The sequence below is a fragment of the Antechinus flavipes genome, chromosome 3 (assembly GCF_016432865.1).
Source record: "Antechinus flavipes isolate AdamAnt ecotype Samford, QLD, Australia chromosome 3, AdamAnt_v2, whole genome shotgun sequence".
NCBI classification, from domain to species: domain Eukaryota; kingdom Metazoa; phylum Chordata; class Mammalia; order Dasyuromorphia; family Dasyuridae; genus Antechinus; species Antechinus flavipes.
The window spans coordinates 561,861,650-561,883,603 of NC_067400.1; the positions used below are offsets into that span (position 1 = coordinate 561,861,650).

General features: G+C 33.5%; 1 protein-coding gene across 3 annotated transcripts in view; it reads left to right on the plus strand.

Moving 5' to 3' along the window:
• The window catches only part of THRAP3 (thyroid hormone receptor associated protein 3), an 81,004-nt gene that overhangs the window by 32,556 nt on the left and 26,494 nt on the right, over positions 1–21,954 (plus strand). The window contains exon 1 of one of the 3 annotated variants that reach the window (XM_051987692.1): positions 7,187–7,317. The exons of the other annotated variants lie outside the window; for them this stretch is intronic. The gene's annotated coding sequence lies outside the window, so the exon portion shown is untranslated. Of the gene's footprint in view, positions 1–7,186; positions 7,318–21,954 lie in introns of those variants that run through there. 3 annotated transcript variants of the gene reach the window in all.

Below are 21,954 nucleotides of genomic sequence, written 5' to 3' on the forward strand. Positions count from 1 at the left end.
CTTCTGGCAACAAGTATGGTAGGTAAAGTGACCATGAGGTAGCATTTTTGGCTAAAGGCTAGGCTTGGCTAAAAAATGGGAACATGTACGGTTGATAACATGGGACTAGAATATCATAGAGATATTAGGGAAGGGTCGGTAAGAGAAGGAAATGCGCATTTATATAGCTCCTGTTACATTTCACACATTGTGCTATACTAAGCCCTTTACATATATTATTTTATGTTATCACAGTCCTGTGATGTGGATACCATCATTAGTTTCCACTTTATAGTTCAGAAAACTGAGGCAGGTAGAGGTTAAGTAACTTGATCAGGATCTTCCAGCTTGTAATTAAGGATGAATTTGAATTTAGTTCTTACCGATTCCAGGTTTAATGCTTTACACTGAGAACCTAGCTAGCTTCGTAGGTATGAGAATAGATCTGAGAGTCATATACTTAAGGATAGGAATTGGATTTAAGATTTTGTTAATAGCACCTTTCCTTCACCCTGTCTGACCATCAAACCCAGAGCCTATTTGAGCTGTTGTCTGATTGCTTATATGGCTTAAATGAGACAAGATTTACCAACTCTGTTCCTGCCAGTGAAATGGAGGATTTCCAGGCCTTAAAATCTGCCCAGCCATTGCATTCTAAATTCCTCTAGACCTTATGCACCCTGCTTCCACCCCTTAGAGATGCCCTGACATTGTCATCTGATTTACCAAAGATCCCTGGGCCTTGCCAATTATACTACTTAGGACTTTCAGAATTTTATATCTTTCTGATAGCTGAACTTTGCTTTTGCTTGTCTTTTCCAGTTAGAGTGTGAACTCCTTGAGAACAGAGACTAACTTGATTTCTTTGTAATCGCAGCCATTAGCAAATGCTTTCTACATAATTAGCATTTAATACATGGTTCTTCATTTATTAATTCAGTAACTCACTGTTAGCATATTTGTACAACACTGACTTAGTGCTTCTTACCTAGGGTCATATAGCCAATATATGATTATAAATGGAACTGGAACTCAGATTTTCTTGGCTTCAGGGCCAGCTCTCTGTACTATGTTGTTCTGCATAGAGATGATAATTAAACATTTTGGAATTGAGATAATCTAGCAAGTGAGTAGAGAGAGAATTAAAGAGGGCCCAGGACAAAAGTACTAGGGAATAGCCATCTTTAGTTGTAACTTAACAACTTAGTCAGTTAAATGAGGAGTCCTAGATAACTGGGAGGTTGAGGACTTTAGAGACCAAAACAGTGACTAGGACAAAAATGAAAATAAGGAAATTCAGAAGAGGGGTGGTTCAGGAGATAAAATGATAATTGAGACTCATCTGCTCCTGCTCATCCTGTGTGATACACATTTTCTCAAAGGTCTTCCCCCTCCCCAAAATGTTTGTGTGCTGCTTCACACCCCCACGTGGAATGGCAGTTCCCTAATTTTTGCACCTGGTACACATAGTTACAGGGAAGGCCAGCAGTCAGAGGAGGTATGGGGAAACAGTGTTGGAAGAGAGTGGGTTCTGTTAGAGAGGAGTTTATTAGTTGGTTTGGGGAATTGGGAATGTATCAACCTTCTTATCCTCTAATTAGGTACTCTTTCTTTGTGCTAATTCCACCTAAGGCCCCACTACTATAAAACATGGGTTGGAATTCAGGGGGTAGAGAAAGGACAGGCATTTTAGGCAAAAGATATTGACTTTGCAAAAGCATGAATTTTAGACTTGGGAGGATATATGAAACCATTGAAGAGTTTGGGTTTTTAGTTTACTTTTTTGTTCTGAACTTAATATTACCTATAAACATTCCATCATAGAATAATAGCCAAAAAAATTTTAGTATAAGATGCTGTGAACGTCTATAGGCTTTTTTGAAGTATATATTAAAATGAGCATGGTAATACCATGAATGAGGGACCTTATAGTAGATAGAGAACTGATTTTGTTTTTTATTTATTTTTTATTATTATTATATTTTTATTTGCAAAACATATGCATGGGTAATTTTTTTTAGCATTGACCCTTGTGAAACCTTATGTTCCAAATTTTCCCTCCTTCCCCCCACCTCCTCCCCTAGATGGCAGGTAGTCCAATACATGTTAAATATGTTAAATTATATGTTAAATTCAATATATGTATACGTATTTATACAGTTTTCTTGCTGTACAGGAAAAATCGAATCTAGAAAGAAAAAAAAACCTGAGAAGGAAAACAAAAATGCAAGCAAACAATAATAGAATGAAAATGCTATGTTATAGTCCACACTTAGTTCCCATAGTCGTCTCTCTGTATGTAGATGGCTCTTTTCATTACTGGAAAACTGGGACTGGTTTGAATCAGTTCACTGTTGAAGAGAGCCATACCCATCGGAATTGATCATTATATAGTCTTGTTGCCAGGTGTAATGATCATCTGGTTTTGCTCAGTTCACTCAGCATCAGTTCATGCAAATCTCTCCAGGCTCTCTGAAATCATCCTGCTGATCATTTCTTACAGAACAATAATATTACATAACATTCATATACCATAATTTATTCATTCTCCAGTTTAGGGTATCCTTCAGTTTCCAGTTTCTTGCCACTACAAGAAGGGCTGCCACAAACATTTTTGCACATGTGGGTCCTTTTCCCTCCTTTAAGATCTCTTTGGGATATAAGCCCAGTAGTAACACTGCAGGGTCAAAGGGTGTGCACAGTTTGATAACTTTTTGAGCATAGTTCCAGATTGTTTTCCAAATGGCTGGATTCATTCACAGTTCCACTAACAATGTATCAGTGTCCCAGTTTCCCCCCATCTCCTCCTACATTTGTCATTTTTTGCTGTTACCTTAGCCAATCCGAGAGGTATGTAGTGGTATCTCAGAGTTGTCTTAATTTGCATTTTTCTGATCAGTAGTGGGAGCACCTTTTCATATGGCTAGAAATAGTTTCAATTTCTTTGTCTGAAAATTGTTCATATCCTTTGACAATTTTTCAATTGGAGAATGGCTTGATTTCTTATAAATTTGAGTCCGTTCTATATATTTTGGAAATGAGTCCTTTATCAGAACCTTTGAATGTAAAAATGTTTTTCCATTTTATTGTTTCCCTTCTAATCTTGTCTTCATTAGTTTTGTTTGTACAAAAACTTTTTAACTTAATATAATCAAAATTATCTATTTTGTGATCAATATTGGTCTCCAGTTCTTTGGTCACAAATTCCTTGCTCCTCCACAGGTCTGAGAGGTAAACTATCCTATGTTCTTCTAATTTATTTATATCTCATTCTTTATGCCTGGATCATAAACCCATTTTGATCTTATCTTGGTTTGAGGTGTTTAAGTGTGGGTCAATGCCTAGTTTCTGCCATGCTAATTTCCAATTTTCCCAGCAGTTTTTGTCAAATAGTGAATTCTTTTCCCAAAAGCTAGGGTCTTTGGGTTTGTCAAACATTAGATTGCTATATTGACTTTTGTCCTATGAACCTAACCTGTACCACTGATGAACTAGTCTGTTTCTTTGCCAGTATCAAATGTTTTTTTTTTTTTTAATAGCTTTTTATTTACAAGTTATATGCATGGGTAATTTTGTAGCATTGACAATTGCCAAACCTTTTGTTTCAATTTTTCCCTTCCTTCCCCCATCCTCTATCCTAGATGGCAGGTTGACCAATACATGTTAAATATGTCAAAGTATAAATTAAATACAAAATAAGTATACGTGTCCAAATAGTTATTTTGCTGTACAAAAAGAATCGGACTTTGAAATAATGTACTATTAGCTTGTGAAGGAAATCAAAAATGCAGGTGGACAAAAATAGAGGGATTGGGAATTCTATGTAGTGGTTCATAGTCATCTCCCAGAGTTTTTTCGCTGGGTGTAGATGGTTCAGTTCATTACTGTTCTTTTGAAACTGATTTAGTTCATCTCATTGCTGAAGATGGGCAGGTCCATCAGAATTGATCATCATATAGTATTGTTGTTGAAGTATATGATGATCTTCTGGTCCTGCTCATTTCACTTAGCATCAGTTCATGTAAGTCTCTCCAGGCCTCTCTGAAATCATCCTGCTGGTCATTTCTTACCAAACAATAATATTCCATAATATTCATATACCACAACTTATTCAGCCATTCTCCAATTGATGGGCATCCACTCAGTTTCCAGTTTCTGGCTGCTACAAAGAAGGCTGCCACAAACATTCTTGCACATACAGGTCCCTTTCCCTTCTTTAAGATCTCTTTGGGATATAAGCTCAATAGTAACACTGCTGGATCAAAAGGTATGCAGAGTTTGATAACTTCCAAATTGCTCTCCAGAATGGCTGGATGTATTCACAATTCCACCAACAATGTATTAGTATCCCTATTTTCCCACATTCCCTCCAACATTCAAATTATCTTTCCCTGTCATTCTAAGCCAATCTAACAGATGTGTAGTGGTATCTCAGAGTTGTCTTAATTTGCATTTCTCTGATTAGTAATGTCCTGGAGCATCTTTTCATATGGCTAGAAATAGTTTCAATTTCTTGTCTGAGAATTATCTGTTCATATCCTTTGACCATTTATCAATTGGGCAATGGCTTGATTTCTTATAAATTAGAATCAGTTCTTTATATATTTTGGAAATGAAGTTTTTATCAGAACCTTTGACTGTGAAAATGTTTTCCCAGTTTATTGCTTCCCTTCTTGTCTGCGTTAGTTTTGTTTGTACAAAAACTTTTCAATTTAATATAATAAAAATTATCAATATTGGTCTCCAATTCTTTTTTGGTCACAAATTCCTTGATCCTCCACAGGTCTGAGAGGTAAATTATCCTGTGTTCCTCTAATTTATTTATAATCTCATTTTTTATGCCTAAGTCATGAACCCATTTTGATCTTATTTTGGTGTACAGTGTTAAGTGTGGGTCAGTGCCTAATTTCTGCCATACTAATTTCCAATTTTCCAAGCAGTTTTTGTCAAATAGTGAGTTCTTATCCCAAAAGCTGGGATCTTTGGGTAAACATTAAATTGCTATAGTTATTGACTATTTTGATTCCAAGTGTAATATTCTTTTTTCACTGCAGAATACTATTTATGAGATTGAACCAGAAACTCTGTTCCTATTTTAAAATTCATTGATTTATTTAAAAATCACTTTAAGAAATATTTTCAAAATTTGAAATTGTCATTGATTCTCTCTTCATATAATCCAAATCTAATCAGTCACTAAGCTCCACTTCTTCAGCCTTCTGATCTTTGATTTTCCTTTAACATCATCATCATCATTGTCCAGGTTCCCATTGCCTTAGCCCTGGATTGTTACCTCATTGATTTCCTGACTAGGTTTCTTTCTTTCAGAGGTGTGTATGTCTAGTTTATATGACTAAAATAAGATTTAATTTATATATTATTTATCTAGGATTACAAATTAGGTATACAATGCCAAAATTATAAGTACTGATACTTTCCTAGTATCATTAGTAGTAAAAACACTATGCTTTACACTTTCTTTTAGTTAGAAGAAATAAAAACTCATGTACCACAATAAGAATAGAATTTTTACAATTAGATTTAGAAAATTAGAAGTTTTACAAACTTGCAAATTTCTTTTTATTGATTTTTATTTGTTATTAATTTGTTTTTAAGAGAAGCCATTAAGGTGACCTAAATAATTTGTTAGAATCTAGAAGAGAGGTAACTGTTAACATGAACCCAACTACCTTTGTTTGCATCATAAGCAAACATTTTTTTTTTTTTTGGACTTTTTATATTTTTTTCCCCCAAATTTATTGTTCTCCTATCCCTATGGGGCAAACTATTGATTATAATAAAAAACAAAACAAAGTAGGAAAAAAAATGCAGTTTAGCAAAATCACCCAGCACATCAGCAAAGTGACAGTATTTCACAACCTAAATCCTCCATCCACCTCTGGGAAGAAAGAAAGGAGGAGGCATTGTTGTTCATCTCATCCATCTGTGGGGCCAAACTTACTCATTATATAATATTCACTTTCTGAGTTTATTATTCTTTCCAGTTCTAATATTATAGTCATTGTCTGAATATTGTTCTGCTTATTTTGCTTCGATTCATTCAATTTCTCATGTTTTTTTTTTTTAAAAATCATTTTCATTGTTTTTTATGGGTCAATAATATTCTATTCATTTCCTATACCAAAATATCGCTATCTGTTTCTGAATCAGTGAATATATAATTTGTTTCTAGTTTTTTGCTTACCACAAAAAGTGCTGCTATAATTATTTTGGTGTGCATGGGATTTTTAAAACATAATTTCAGATTGCTTTCCCACAAGGATTGGACCAATTTATAGCTCTGCCAAGAGTGTTAAGTGTACCCATCTTTCCCTCCAAGAACTATTTCCATCTTTTGTCATCTTTGCCAACTTGCTGAGTGTAAAATGAAACCTCAGAGTTGTTTTTGATTTGCATTTCACTTATTGGTGGAAAGGAACAATTTTTCATAAATATGTTAATTATCTGTGATACTTCTTTTGAGAATTATTCTTGTAGAATGTTTCTTTGTTTTAATAGCATTTATAGACCAGTGTTGATTCTGATTAGTTTCAGTGAGCATACAGAATTTCATAGCCATGTTTCTTTACATCTATTTATGTTTATTAGAATTAAGTGCCACTGCTTTTAGCCAGCTTGCTTTCTCATCATAATGGGGAATCAGCAAACATATGTCAAATTCCTGCTGTTTACCAGGCACTGTAATTATTTATTTTAAAAGTTCATCGTTATGGTATAAGATCATTTATAGAGCTGGAAGATTAGAGATTATCTAGTTCACAAACCACATTTTTAATATGGAGCCCAAAGAAGCTAGGTAATTTATCAACTAAACCTTAAATGGAAAAAACAGTAGGAATACTGTGCCAATACAAATGTGGTGGTTCTAGCGAATTGTCAGTTGCTGGTATGGAAATGGAAATAAGTCTTAAGAAAATATAGGGGGCCTTGGAACTGCCACTGCTCCTAATTTTGTGGGTTGATAGGTAACAGAGCTTCACTAAGTTTGTAACAATTTTTCTGATTTTGAGAGAATTTATTTAGGCCTGCCTCTTTAAAAAGTGGAAACTGAAAGGGGTGGAGTTTGCCCTGTCATCAGATCCAGAAAGCAGTTCACTAGTTGAAAGCAGGAAGGAAATGTGACCTCTTTCAGGCTCTCTGCTGGAGAGAAGCTATCCTTAGTTCTCAGTGCTCTAAGACCTTTTCTGTGGCAACATTGCTGGAGTTTAGCTGAACTCTCTGAATTCTCAAAGCTTTCCTTTCTTAGATAAATGTGGTACTTTATAATTTTCCTGTAGGTGAGTTGCCCCAAATTCAAGTGAAAAGTAAAGTTTAAAGGTAAGTAGCTTCTCTGGTCCTACTCAATTAATACTTCCATTTTCAGGAGAATTATCTTGTCCATAAATGAAGTGGGGTGAAGTATGACATTTCCTTTCCTAAATTTTTCTTCCTTGAGTGATTTTTAGCAACAGAGAACTTCAGTGGGAAGGTAACAATTCTTCCAGAAAATTCCAAACAATCATTAGGCTATTTTTATTGTCTTACTAGCATAGTGATAAAGAATATCCCTAATTTTGTTTGAATTTATAATTCTTTTGTCAATCATAGAAACTCAAAGCTTGTAAGGGTCCTTAGAGACTATTATTTCAACCCTCTCATTTTACAAATACAGAATATTGAGGCCTAGAGCAAGGAAGAAACATGTTTACAATGTGAGGTTTATAAGATCATTTTGTTTGGGTAAATTGTTCACAATCAACTGGGTGTAAAAGTGACCTTAGTACAGAGTTACTTAGTGTCTTATTTTTAAAACCTTGCCTGTAAACTGGGACTCTCTTTAAGAGATGTTGGAGAAGAAAGCAAATTTACCCTAAGCCATAGTTAGGCATTGATTTTTGTGGTAAAGGAAGAATAGTGCTGTCAGTGGCCAAGGATGAGAAGAGGATAACATCTGTTATTTCTTAGTTGTTGGGTGGGGCTGAGGGTTACATTACCTAGAATCGTGGAGGGGGAGACAGCTCTAGTGTGTCTTTGTAACATAGCATTTGCTCTACCTACTAGGTGACTAAGAAATATCTGTGATTTCAACTTCTCAGACTAGTTGAAAATGAGATTTTAAAACTTTAAATGACAGGAGATGAATCTAATCAGAAGTAGACTACTTTTCTTTATGATTCTTAAGGATATAATGTCCAAAATGTATGACAGTATAATTAGTAAAACTGATTTTACTAAGTCAATTGGAGTTTTGAAGAGGCAATCAGGAAAGCTTAAATTTCCCTAGATAGTATTAACCTATATGAACAAAGACAATCCAGAATTGTCTTATTTATCTATTACATATCTTCCAGTAAAGTGAAATTAGTGAAAAAAATCTAAAATGGAACAGGCTGATCCCTGTGAATTCAACTTGATAGGGACATTGAAGTGATTTGGCTTTTCTAAGTAGAGGTAGGCCACTGTTTTCAGTAATATAATAGGTCTAGTTACCTGGGAGAAATCCAGTATTTTAAATTATATGTAGGTTAGCACCACATATTGCTACTTCTTCATTAATGTCAGAGCTTTAATTGTGAATTTTTTTTAATGTTATAATCCCAATGAAGACAATAGATGGGGTTTAGTCTTTTTTCCAAGTTATTCTGAAACTAAGAAACTAAGAACTCTACCGGTTATGTTACTCTCTGGATATTGATTTTAATCAGCATTCTGTACTCTCCTCTCCCCTCTCCTTCTCTCCCCCCCCCCCCCCCCCAATCAAACCCCTATGCCTCAGTGAATCTTAACCTGAAGAACCACTTTAAAGGCAGTCATTTCATCAAATATTCCTTCACTCACCAAGTATAAGAAGGGCAAATAACAGCTAATTATCTATACATGTATCTATTTGGAAAAATGGTCAGGATTTTTTTTTCCTTAAACTTCAGGAAAGGTGAGAAATAAAGAACATTAGGTTATTTCTATTTTTCATTGTCAAGTATATCAAATTTAACAATAAAAACGGAGCTCCATGGAGCTAATGGAGTTGAGAAGATATCATATTGTTAATCAGATGCTATTGTAACTTTATATATAAAGTTTTATTTCTTCTAATAACTTCTTGTTTCACATGAAGCAGTGAGAAAATATTTCCAAAAGCTGTTGCTGAAATAGCCCAAATTGAAAATGGTATTTTGGGCTGTTCAGTCCTAGAATTGGCAGATAATTTAAGATTGTGCTTTTGGAATTGGCTTGAAATGCCTTTCAGCACAGTGTAGAGTGATTTTATTGGGGTGAGAAGGGTCTTATTCTCTTTGTGGAATTTTTCTGAAGGATGTACAAATAAAGAAGTTTAGCAGAAGATAGACAATAGTGGTTTGCTTGGTTCTTTATGACTCTTCTTTTGAAAAAACAAACTTTTTTTAGGAGCTATTTATAAAAATGAATAACTTTTAATTTCTCTTACCAAAACTTTGCTTGTTTCTTTTTTTCTTTTTTTAATAGTGAAAAACTATGCAATAAGGTTGGATCTTTTAAAAGCTTTTTCCAAAGAAGCTTACTTACATTTTATGCTAAATCATGCATGAAAATGATTTAGAATTTTAAAGTTATAAACATATTTTAGGGAGTTCCTTGGACTTTGGGGATTATAGTTTTGCTTTATTTTTACTCTCTTTAAGTACTCTTTATTGAGGGTGTTCTGAGATAAGTCTGCTGTACTACACATCTTTGCAGATCAGGGGCAGCTATAATTGTTTTACAAATTACAAATCTAGAGGATATTGATCAGTGTTGAAATGAATTGTAACAGTTTCCAAAGTACTTAATTAGTGTTTATTTGCTTAAAACACATTAAGAAGTTTAGAAAATTTTAAGATAATCTATAATAATTTTGGCCTTTTAAAAGAGGATGTGCTTTAAAAAAAAATTGTAAGGGGAAAAGTCTACCTCACATAATGTGTTTATTCAGTAAACATTGAAGTACCTACTAAGTGCTGGCACATTGGAAAGAGCATTGAATTTGGAATCAAGTCCCAAATTTGAGTTCTGAGTGCAATATTTACTAACTTTACTTCTTTGTAAAGTAATGGTGTTAATAGTTGTACTTTGCACTTTGTAGGCCTTTTGTAAAGAAAATAGTTTGTAGGTTGTCAAATTGGAAAAATAAAAAAAAAAAAGAGCAGGTTTTTATTGGGGCTGGGAAAGAGGGTAATGGCAAAAAATGTTGTTTATGCTAATTGATGTGTATATTTCTACTAGTTTTCTTTGTAAATTTTAAGACTTGAATCACAGAAGTTGGACTTGGTAGAAGCCAGTTTTGTTGTTTATGTTTGTAGATTAATCTGTTGTGAATTATTGATGAGAACTATTGAGTAGCAGGATTAATGTCAGGACATGTCTCTTCTCTCATTTGGTTTCTTGAGGGATCTGGGAATAGCTTTATTGTTGTAGTCTACTTCCTGAGCAAAAATATCCAAAGTCCAGCAGTATTTGATTGCTCCTCTTAATTCTCTTTCACTCCTGCCAACCATCCTTAGGAGAAGAAAGTCTCTAGGGTCAGGAAAACATAGTAAACAGGTGTAGTCTTTCACTGGGGATTTGCTTTCCTGCTGCTATCTTTTGAAAGGCTCACAATAGTAAAAATCCAGTCTTGTAGGTCTATATTGAAAGTGCTTTTTAAAGGAACTCCCTAATGGCAAGGAAGGCATGTGAATGACTTAGTAGGGTAGTATCATTCTTCAACATTTGTTTTCCTTTGCTTGTTGAAGATTTTTCTCTTTTTATTATCTTTAGTAACTACTGTCAACTTTATTTCTGCTAAGCTATTTGGCATCCTGCCTATGGCATGGGGAGGGATAGAAATGGTGTGGAGTTTAATTTGTTATGAAGAGGTGTGAGTATGATTGCGGATATTTGTTATTTAGCAATCTAGAAGAAAAGCAAGAGAAAACCAACCTAGAAGATCTGGGTTTAAATTCCATCTGACACAAACTGGTAACCTTGAGCAAGTCACTTAATATCTCAGTCCTCTGGGCAGTTATAAGACTATAAGTTGCAGAGAGAGTACCATCTTGCATTGATAAAGAGGCTTTTTTTTAATCCAAGAGTTTCTTGTATTGATAAAATCACAGGCTCAGTTCATAGCCTTAGCCTTTAGAAGTTTGGGAATGTTTGTTCTTAGAAGGAAGTATAATAATTCTTATCTTGCCATAATATTCTTTCAGTCTCTGGCCTCTTTTTCTCTTAGTATTATGGATTAAGGGAAGGAGAGTGGAAAAAGCCACCAGTGACTACAGACATTTTAAAAATTTGTTATGCCTGTGTTACCAATACTGTTGAAATATCATGTGGCAGTAATCGTAAAAAAAAAAATTTTTTTTGACGTTTTTAAGTTACCAACAGAGATTCTGAATTGAAGTAAAATCTGGGCAATTATAGAACCATTTATTTATAACTCTCTATTCCAGCAAAGTAGAGGTACTAGTGATTCATATTTAAATTGTAACCAGAAAATTAGTTGTAAACAGTTCCTTTTTTTCCCTAAATGTTCTCTAAGACTTTAATTTTCAGCACAAACTCATCAGTATAATTATTTTCAGTAATTCAGATTGTTGGGAATTGTGTTGGGTTTCAGCTTTATTTCTACTCTTAATGTGCTTTTTCCTTGATGGGATCAGATTACAGGTCTATTGTTTCCAAACATGTTCACAGTAAATGAAACAAGCAGGTGATGCCAGTCTCTCCAAAAATATGGCTGTCATCTTTTGCCAGTATAGATTCTGGAAACTGATCGACACAAAATAGAGCCAGTGACATTTATAGAGAAAGTCTAAGTATTTTTATTCTTTTTATATCTAAGTTACCAGGACAGCTGGTCCTGAAGTGACTTCACACAGGATATAACTCTGAAGACAGCCTTGGTTTTGAATGTCTAGATTATTTCTCACTGCCATATTGTACCTTTTGATCCCCTCTATTACAAGTAGTCTTGATATCAGTGCAATGGGAAAAGACTGGCATATGTGAATTATTTGGGCCAAGAAAAACAGCATTTTATTGTTTAGTAGTCTAAATAGAACTCTGTATTTTGAGTTTTAGCTGTTCAAGGAACCCCCTGCTTTATTGTTATATTCACATTACTTTGCTTTGGTTTCTTAAAAAATTCCATATTCTCTAGGAAGATCTTTTGTAGTGAAAGGATACTTTATTTAGGATCTTTAAATTCATATTCAAACTTGTCCAGTAATATTGCCAATTGATTCTGTCAGAATAGAACATTAAATAACAGAACCTTACAGGAGACAATTTCTTTCATAAAACATAGTCCTCTACTAGATCATGTACTCACTAGGCCTGACATGGCCAGGTCTCCTCCATCTAAACCCTTGATTCTTTTTGTCTCTTCTGATCTCATTACTTTCCTGAAATTGTTCTTTCAAAGTTGTCTTGTCAGATCTAATAGTCTTTTCTCAGTCTTCGTCCTTCTCAGTGTACTGTTGCATTTGACCCTATTTGACTATTCTTTCTTCTTGGATATGCTGTTCTCTGAGTTTTCATGACACTGGTTCCTCTCCTACATCTTCTTTACTGCCTCACTCTATATACATCATACCCACTAATGGTGGGTATTCCCAAAGTTTCTGTCATGAATCCTCCTCAACCTCTTGATGACTTTCTAAGAGTTTAATTATCATCTCTCTGCAAATGACTTTCAGACTTATGTCAAGCCCCAGTCTCTCCTGAGTTTCAGTTCTGAATCCCTTAAACTCGACATGTATGAAACGACTAATGTTATTTCCCTAGAAAGCTATCTCTCTTCCAATCTTCTCTATTTACAGGTGAAGGCACTATTATACTTTCAGTCTTCCAATTTCATAATCTCAGCATTTTTTTGGGCTTCACTCTTTACCTCAGTTGCCAAATCTTGCCATTTCTATCTTCAAAGCATATCTTAGCATCTGACCATTTCAACTCCTCGAGATACTTTGATTTGGGTCCTCATCACTTTTTGCCTTATCCCTTATTTAGATTATTATAACAGCTTTTCATTTGATCTTCCTCAGGTCTATTTCCATCCACATCCATTCTACACATTCTGATCAAAATAATTCTTTAACATTGTATTGATTTGTTTTATTTTTACATTATTTATGCAGCTCTGCCTTAACTTAAATACAGTTCATGCACAAGTCAAGATATCACTCCTTGATGTCATTGATCCTCTTTGAAAATAAAGTAGGAAAAGCAGCAAAAATAAGTATTTACTCGTTAATCCCAATATAGGGATCTGATTTGAAAGTACATGCAACATTCTTGTGTCTGTAGCATCTTCTTGCCTGTGTGTAAAAAAATTATTTTAAATGACCAAAAACCTATTTTTCTCCATTTTACTCCATTGTTAGGGGGGAAAAATTATTATATACAAATATGTTTCATTCTGCATTTTATCACCTCACTGACAATAGATGAACAATATGTTTCATTATCTGTCATTTCAAATCATAAGTGGTCATTGTAATTTTTACAACTTTAAGAGTTTGCTTTTTTCCATTTTAAATTGTTCTCTTAGTTCTGCTCATTTTGTTGTCAGTTTGTAAATCTTTAAAATATTGATGTTATAATATAAAATATCCTGATTCTGCTTACTGTTTCAGCTCATTTAAGTCTTTCCCTTGTCTCTGAAAAATTTGCATTTTTTTTCTCATTTTAACAGGATAATAGTATGCCATCACATTCATACCCCAGCTATTCCTCAGTTGATAGACATCCGTTTAATTTCTGTCTTATTTTTGGCCATCACAGAAAGCACTGCTTGTTTTGAGTGCATGTGTGCAGGTGTGTGTGTGTGTGTGTGTGTGTGTGTGTGTGTGTGTGTGTGTGAAATCATATTTTCTGTTTCCATGATCTTTTTTGAGTATATTGTTTGCTCTTTATTCTCGAAGAAGACTATGATATCAGGGAGGTGATGCCATGACATACAAGTAAGTTGGATTTAAGTAAGAAAGGACTGTGCAAAGTCACCTGCTTCATTTCTTCCAGTGAGACGTTATAAATGTAGATTTATATCTATTTATCTACATTAAGACACAGAACAGGACTGACGAAGATGGCCCTGGATGCAATGAGAAATTTTGGCCTTTTTAAAGCTAAGGTGTTTGTCAGATCTCAGTTTCACTGAGACAGCACCCATTTAGTTAGTATTAAGAGTATCTTTTGAGTAAGCCTTGTAGATAGATAGTGGAATCAAAGAGTATGTGCTGTTTAGTAATTTTTTGTGCATTATTATAGATGGCTTTCCAGGAAGGTTGTATCTCTTCATAATAATTTACCTAATTATTTTTTTTTCTGAATTCCAGATTTGTTTTTTATAGAGAAAGTAAGAATTTGTTGGGTTGGCGTTTGTATTTTTACCAAGGCTTTGTGCATTGAATCAGGATATTTGCATTAGACAATTCTTGGAAATTGATTTCTTTGAGGATACGTGTTTGCTTTTTAAAAATTGTATTTACTCAGTTGGCATGTTTGGTTTCCATAAAAATAGGCAATATTAATTAGACTCTTCTGGGAAGAGTTTTCAGAACACAAAACTTTTTTGTTTAAAAAGTAGGTCAGATTGGAGATAAAGGGAATTGGGAGTAGAGCGTGGGGTAAGAATGAGAAATGTTGGGTAGTAACAAAACCTTCAATTTTGAATAGGATATTGCTTTGTCATTGAGCTGTTGAATACTTGGTCTCTATTGGAACCTTAAGAGTGGCTTCTTCTTGAGGTCATTTGGCTAGAGATGGTCAGGGTTTGGAGACTATAGCAGATATAATATTCAGAGATAACTGAGACTTTTATATACAAAGTAGCAAAAATGAAACAAACTCTTATGTACTTGTATAGAATTCTGTTTTATACATGTTGACTTTAAGATCACTGTGGGACAATCATTTGAAGTTGGCCAGTAAGCAACTGGAGACGTGAGACTTAATGTCAGCAGAGAAGTTAGGGATAAATAGATTTGAGAATTAGTAGCATAGAGACTGAATCCATGGAAGTGTATGAAGTTACAAAATGAAATACTGTAGAGAAGAGGAAAGGACCCAGGACACCCATGGGTTAGCAGCGATCTAGAACATCATGTATTCTGACATATAGTTCCTTTTCTCTGTTAGATATCCATTTTGAAATATCTGATAGGGAGCTGGTGATGCACAGGAAAAAGAATAGGGTTGTGAATCATCTAATAGTCATATCTGAAGTGATTATTAAACTCATGGTTACTGATTAGGTCACCAAGAGAGTACATGTATGTGGTAAAAGAGAAGAGGATTTAGGATAGAGCCCTGGAGAATATCTAGAATTAGGGGGAATGATATATTTGATTATCCTGCAAGGAGACTAAAATAGAGTAGTTGAACAGATAAGAGGCAAATTGAGAGAGAATAGTATCCTTAAAACCCAGAGAGGATATCATATAAAGATGGGGAACGCACTCAACAAAACCACATAGCGCTGGTCAAGAGCAGATGTTTTTAACTTTCTTTGTGATATGAACTGATTTGGAATTTTGAATTTTTTATCAGAATAAGGTTTTTAAGTATCTAAAAGACATAAGATTACAAGGAAAAATAATTACTCTGAAATAGCAGTTATAAAAATATTTTCACGCATACAGTTTATGAACGCCAAGTTAAGAACTCCTGATCAAGAAGGAAGAGAATTGAAAAAAGCTATTAGATTGGCAGCTAAAAATGTTTTATAATTTTGGATAGAGGAGTTTCAATTGAGATGATTGGAAGCTTCATTATAAAGGGTTGAGAGAAGTAGAGATAAAGGAATAGATAATTTTGTCCTAGGAGTTTGATTGTGAAAGGGAGGAAAGATATAGGATGAAAATTTGAGACAATGTTGGAAGTCTAGGATTATTTGTTTTAAGTTGGAGGAGAGCCTTTTTGTTAGCAAAAGGGAAGGAACTAGTAAATAGGGAGAGATTGAAACCTAAGAAATTGATCTTTATATATAAATAGCTATAGTTGTTAACGATGCTAGAACAGTTTTTCAGGTATATTTTGGAAGATTGATATGTATTTTTTTTTATATTAGGATAGTACTTTTCTTTATTGAAAGAAATATATGTATTATCATTATTCATTTATAAATACAAGTAAAGCAAAGCAAGAAGGGAGTTAATATAATTTTTTTCTGAATTATAAGATAAATTCCATAGTTAGATAAGCTTTAGAATAGATAAGAATTATCTTAACTGTTGATGTCTGACAAGTGGAACTTTACAATTTTTGCTTTATAAAATATTTCAATTTATATTTGTGTGTTTAGAAATGGTATGCCCCAATCTCGTTTATACATCTTCTTCAAGGATTGATAATCAAGGTAATTTTACCTTTGCTACTATAAAGGATACACACAGAATCCCATGATTATAAGTTGAAAGCTTCCCAGAATAAATCTTCCCTCCCGGACAGCCATTCCCCATTCTCTCACACTTACTTGGGTCTTCCCTGTCACTCAGTTATCCTTAACTCACTGTTTATTACCCTTGCATAATAGCCTCTGAAACTGTTCCTTTAAACTAATACCACTTAATATTAAATCTGTCACCTCCCCCCACAAATTACTTTGTATGTACACACTGTATTTCTTTCCAGTAGAATAGGAAATCCTTGAAAGCAGCCATTCTTTCTTTTTGTCTTTCTATTTCCAATGTCTAGCATAGTAGATGGCATAAAGTTTTCAGTAAATCCTTATTGAATTAAATTCTCCATAGCTGTTTTTGCCAAATTCCCTTTTCCTCTCAAACTTCCTATACCAAGCACTTCATTCTCAGCAGGAGAACCTTAGATTGATATGTATTTTTAAAAGAATGGAATGGCACTAATGATAAAGATTTATATGTATATATACACAAATATGTGTGTGTATTCATATGAATGAAATGTAAAAGGCTCTCCAAGTAGTTGATCAAATTAACTAGGACAAGAAAACAGAATTATTTGTAGCTAACTGATTTTTTAAAAAAAAATGGTAGGCCTCCAAGTACTCTTTTGGTAGTGAGTCTGACAATATTGGTTTTGGAATCAGTGGAACTGGGTTTGAATCTTTATCCTGTCACTTATCTGTGAAATGAAGGAATTGAATTTTATTTTAATCTTTTTTTTTTACTTCTATAAAGTAATTATTTGGCATAGTTAGTAGGGCACTGAATAAGTTAATTTAGTTGGGTTGCCATTTATTGTATTGACTTGTCTAAGAGCAATCACTATTTCTCTGCTTATTTAGATTTGTCTTTATTTGTGCGGAGGGCATTTGGTAATCTAACAGTTTGTGTGTATGTTTTGGCAGTGAGATTCCCAAGTATTTTATATTTTTCATTCTTTTTCTTCCAGCTTGGTTTACTTGGTAAAATGCTGATGAATGATGTGGTTTTTTTTGGTTGTTGTTTTTGTCGTTTAATGTCCTGCAACTTCGCTGAAGTTGTTCAGTTTTATTAGTTTTTTAGTTGCACCCCTGCAGCTCTCCCAATAGTTATCCCTTCTATAAAGTGGAGGGTTAGGGGTACAACATCCCTGAGATCTGGAAAATCCATGTAAAATTTTTTGATTCTCCCTTCATATCAGTCTGAATTTTTTCTTTTTCTTTTAGAGTACTTTATTATAAAATTTGACTTAAAAGTATTTGGTCATAGGTTCTGTGTTCTGTTCTCCAAAAATTCCCATTTAATTTCTTATGCCAACCTGTGATATTTTGAAATCATGAGGGCAAAGTCACAATGTAAAAGGGAAAAACTGTAAACCATCAGTTGTTCAATCAGTTCAGTTGTGTCTAGCTCTCTGTCATCCCTTTTGGACTTTTCCTAGCGAACATATTACAGTGATTTATCATTTCCTTCTCCAGTTCATTTTACAAATGAAATAACTAAGACAAACATGGTGAAATGTCTTACCCAGCATCACACAATTGTATCTGAGGTTGTATTTGAATTCAGAAAGATGTCTTCTAGATTCCAAGCTCAATATTCTATTCACTGTGCCACCTATGTTAAGTGATCATTATTATTTTTGATATTGGTCATTTGGTTTCCTTTTTCTTAATTAAATTAGCTAATGGCTTAATATTTATTTTTCAAAGAACTATTTCCTGGTATTTCTTGTTTCAGTTTTGGTTTAATTTTTAAATTTTGTCAATCTCTTGTTTGACTTTTAGTACTATTTTGGTGTTAAAATTGGGGTTTAAAATTTGTTCTTTATGTACTTTAGAAGTATCTTGTTGATTTTATTTTTAAAATGAGACATTTAAGAAGGTTTCTGATTTTGTAGCCCTGTGTAATAATTTCTCGTTTTTTTTAACCTTCATTTTTATGTATTTCTGCCTATTTTCAGTGCTTTGATATAGCAACTATGATACTAACCAGCTGAGCCAAAAGGAGAAAGGTATAGAAGATTAAAACCTGAAAGACCACTTATTTTTAACGTCTTCATTTTATACATGGAAAGAGTGAGTCCCAGAAAGGTTTAAGTTACTTGCCCAACTCCACACAGGTGGTCATGGCTAGCACTGGATTTTGAATACAATTCCTCTACTCCAGACTTCATTGCTTTATTCTTGATAGGATGCTGGCAGAGGGTAAAATTAAAGGAGCTGTTCCTTAAGCAGGTCCGGATGTTGGTGAGGAAATGGAAGTACTTCTACCAGTAATTATTATTATATTTTTCTTTTCTATCTTAGTTCTCATCTCCTCACAAGTTTGGGAGCTTTGAACTGGTTATATAGAAATGCTATAGATGAAAATCCAACTTCTTTCCCTCTTGCCTAACATTATCTTCCTGTCCTTACTGTCTATTCCTTACCCACTGCATTGTCTACCTATACGCTTTAATCCACTGTCTTTTTCTTTTTCTTTTTTTCCTGCGGCAATTGGGGTTAAGTGACTTGCCCAGGGTCACACAGCTAGGAAATGTACTACTTTTTTGTTTTTTCCCACTGTCTTTTTTTTTTTTTTTTTTTGGACCATCAGTAGCATGTTTCATCATGGATCCTCTGGAATTATGTGCCTTTGTTACTGAAAGACTCAGTCTTTCCATGTATAAAATAAAGACGTTAAAAATAAGTGGCTTTCAGGTTTTAATCTTCTATACCTCTCTCCTTTTGGCTCACTTGGTTAGTATCATAGTGTTATTGTTTTGATCCCAATTCCTATCTCTCCAAGTTCTTTATATTGTTTTTATTTTATTCGATATTCTCCTAATTCTGTTCATTCCATCTCATCAATTGATATACTTCTGTGTTTCAGTAATAATAATTAGATTTATATAGCACCTGTGTGACAGACTTTATACCAAGTGATTTACAAATATATTTCATTTGAGTCTCATATAACTATGTGCGATAGATGCTGTTGTTATTCCAAATTACATTTGAGGAAACTGAGGCAAACAGGTTCAGTGATTTACCAAGGTTAAATAACTGGTAAGTGCTTGAGGCTAGAGTTGAAGTTGAATCCTGTCTACTTTATCACATTTCATCCCGTTCAAATACTGTAACTTTTTAACCATTAATAGACACCTATTTCCAAAAATTTGCCCCCACAAAAATGGCGCTTTAAATATTTTTGTATGAGACTTTTTCTTTTTTATGTGGTCTTTATCATCAACTTTACCAATCTAATGTTTGTGAGATGACAGAGTTGTTTTAATTTGCATTTCTTTAATCATTAGTGGTTTAGAGTATTTTTTTGTTTGTTTTCTTCCTTTAAAAATTGCCTGTTCATACCTTTTGATCAGTTAACATTTGGGGAATGACTCACAAGCTTAGCATGTAATAGACTGTTAATAAATATTTGTTAATTGATTGATTTATTGAATTATTTAATATATTTTAAAAATATAATATATAAATAATATATAACATAATATGATTTCAAAATTTTCAGATCAACTTTCTGCAAAGATTATTTCCCCATTTAGTGGTTTGTGTCTTCTAATTTTTGTTTTTGTTTTTGTTTGTGGGGAAAAAAATTTAATTTTTATATACTCAAAATTGTCTTTTGGTTTGGTCTTGAACTCTCTCTGTCCATAGATCTGATAGGTAATTTCTTCCTTGCTCCTTTGATTTGTTAATGACCTTACCCTTTATTTATGAGCTGTCATGTTTCGAATGGACACTTTTGAAACTGTTTTCCTGCTATACTACTATCAGTTTTCCTAAGAGTTTGTCAAATTTGCTTTTATATATTTTATACTTAATTTGTTTCACTGATAATCATAAGGAAAATTCTGGGTGAAAGTGTTTACTGCTCTTTATTTGAGGTGATGTTGTATATAAATGCACCATTTTTCAAATGGCTTTTTTTAATACAAAGTTTTAAATGAAAAGGAAAAAAAATTGATTGTAGACAGAGAACAAACCTGTATGATGTGCTGAGACTCAAATAAAGGGAAAAAATACATTTGAGCTAGAAAATCATTAGTAATTTGTCCCAAGTCAAACTTGTAATAGAACAATTGGCTACTAAATAGACTGGATGCTAAATGCATCCAATAATGTGAGACAAATGTTTTTGTTGTTGTTTTGAGTATCTTGTCAGAATTTCTGCAAAGTAATCAGGACTCATTTATATTCTGAGTGATATTTTGTCCTGTTTATAATTTTTAATAATATCAGCTTTTATTAAATAGACAAAACAGAGAAATTTGAAGAAGATAGAAGTAATATATTTAGGACTCTTCATCTAGTGAAATTATTAGTGAGCAATTCAAATGCCAAATTCCCTTAAGAAAAGAAACACCATTCTGATGTCAAGTATCTCCAATTTGGATGTACTTTTCATGATGTTGAATTGCCAAGTATTTTGTAATCAAAATTATCCATTTTGTATTTCATAATATTCTCTGATTCTTCTTTGGCCATAAATTTCTTCCTTCTCCACAGATCTGACAGGTAACCTATCCCTTGCTCTCCTTATTTGGTTATAGTATATCCTTTATGTCTAAACCATGACCTCATTTCAACCTTATCTTGGTATAGGATGTTAGATGTTTGTTGATCAATGCCTAGTTTCTGCTCTACTATTTTCTAATTTTCCCATCAAAAATCCTGAATTTGTTAAGCAAAAATGAGTTGTTATAGGAAAGAATATCCCAAAATACTCTCTTGTATATTGACAGGGGACAATTACAATTGCTGTGAAACATTTAAAAATAATTGATTGCATCTGCTATAATTTTCAAAGTACTTGCAATAGATACTCACATCCTTACATTCAAAATAAAAATAACAATTCTTAAAAATCCGATTTACTTGCTGCCATTAGTGATAGGTACTTAACATATTTTTAAATTTTTCATTTAAATTTATTTTATCTTTGTCATGTGTTTTTGAATATATGCCTCCCCTCTGGACCTCATTACTCAGCAGTACATCCTTTGTAACAAAGAATTTTTTTAAAAGAAGGGGGTAAATAATACAGTTCAGCAAAACCAATTCACTTATCACCTGAGTGACATTATATGCAATATACAATACACATAGATTTCTAGCTCTCCAAAGCAAGGAAGTAAGTGCATTTAGCTGTTCCACAATCATTGGACATTTATTTCATGACCAGTTTTTTGTTATCACAAAAAATGCTACTTTAAATACTTAGGGATGGATGTGGGTGTGACTTTTCTATGTTTCACTTTATTGGATCCAGCACTGGAATCTCAAGAATTAAAGGGTATGAATATTTTCAAGAGTCAGTCAACAAGCGTTTATAAGAACTTATTTATCATTTCTCTGGTATTTTACTGTGTCAGCATTAGGGTTACAAAGAAAGGCAAAAAATAATGCCTATCCTTAAGAAGCCCACATCTAAAGAAGGAGATAGTATGTAAATAACTAGATACTCACAGGGTTGTATATAGAGTAATTTAAAGGTAATCTCAGAGGGGAAAGCACTTGTATTAACTGGATTAAGAAGGGGAGAAACCCTTATGACAAATTAGCAACCAAGT